Source organism: Sinocyclocheilus anshuiensis, unplaced genomic scaffold (assembly GCF_001515605.1).
Source record: "Sinocyclocheilus anshuiensis isolate Anshui unplaced genomic scaffold, SAMN03320099.WGS_v1.1 scaffold434, whole genome shotgun sequence".
NCBI lineage: Eukaryota > Metazoa > Chordata > Actinopteri > Cypriniformes > Cyprinidae > Sinocyclocheilus > Sinocyclocheilus anshuiensis.
Genome location: NW_015544145.1, coordinates 317,692 through 319,314, shown reverse-complemented (window position 1 = coordinate 319,314; position 1,623 = coordinate 317,692).

Genomic DNA, 1,623 nt, shown 5'->3' with positions numbered 1-1,623 from the left:
AATAGTACCCAAAAAAAAAAAAAAAAAAAAAAAAAAAAAATCTGTAACATTTATTCATCTTCAGGCTATCCAAGATGTAGATGAGTTTGTTTCTTCATCAGATCGGATTTGGCAGAAATTTAGCATTAAATCACTTGCTAACCAAAGGAATCTCTGCAGTGAATGGGTGCCGTCAGAATGAGAGTCCAAACCGCTGATAAAAACATCAAAATAACACACAAGTAATCCAAACCGATCTCATGAAAGTGCGTATAAATAGTATGCCAAATAAAAACGAAAACTCGTGGTATTGATACGCAAAAATGGACTTTGGCGTGTATATGCTACGCGATGGATAGGTTTAGGGTTGTGGGGTAGATGCGTATCATATGTACCCGAAAACTGCGTATCATATGCACGCCAACAAATTTCGTATCATATGCACGCGAAAACTGCATATTATATGCACGCCAAACACATACGTATCATATGCACGCCAAAGTCCATTTTTGCGTATCAATACCACGAGTTTTCGTTTTTATTTGGCGTACTATTTTTATGCATTTTCATGAGACCGGGCTCAGTAATCCACACCCTTCCTGTCAATCAATGAATGCATTGTGAAACAAAAAGCTGTGTGCTTGTAAGAAATAAATCCATCATTAAGACGTTTTTATATTCAAACCGTTGTGTCAGGCTAAAATATAAGTCTGTAATCCATATTAATGCTTCCTCCAGTGAAAACGTTGTTTTGTCTGAATCAGGAGAGAAATATGCACAGATCAAGTACTGTTTACAAGTGAAAACAAAATTTTTGATGTGAGAGGACAACAAGGAGTGGACTTTTTCACCGCAAGAAGTGTTATCATGGATTATGGATTGTATTTGGGCCAGGAGTGATGGTTCAAATTTAAAACGCCTTAATTATGGATTACTTGTGGATTATTGTAATGTTATTATCAGCTGACCGCTGTTAACTAATGAAATCTTACTGTAAAGTGTTACCAAATATGTTTAAAATGGATGAGAAACAATCTGACAATGATAAAAACCATAACAAATTTATATTAGATTATATTAGACAAGCCTACAATATTAAATAGCTTGGCTGTGATGGTAATGGGCTCAAAAGTACAATTTAAGTAACATTAAAATTAGCTTAAATGTAACTGAACATATACAGTGGGTACAGAAAGTATTCAGACCCCCTTCAAATTTTCACTCTTTGTTATATTGCAGCCATTTGCTAAAATCATTTAAGTTAATTTTTTTTCCTCATTAATGTACACACAGCACCCCATATTGACAGAAAAACACAGAATCGTTGACATTTTTGCAGATTTATTAAAAAAGAAAAACTGAAATATCACATGGTCCTAAGTATTCAGACCCTTTGCTCAGTATTTAGTAGAAGCACCCTTTTGATCTAATACAGCCATGAGTCTTTTTGGGAAAGATGCAACAAGTTTTTCACACCTGGATTTGGGGATCCTCTGCCATTCCTCCTTGCAGATCCTCTCCAGTTCTGTCAGGTTGGATGGTAAACGTTGGTGGACAGCCATTTTTAGGTCTCTCCAGAGATGCTAAATTGGGTTTAAGTCAGGGCTCTGGCTGGGCAATTCAAGAACAGTCACAGAGTTGTTG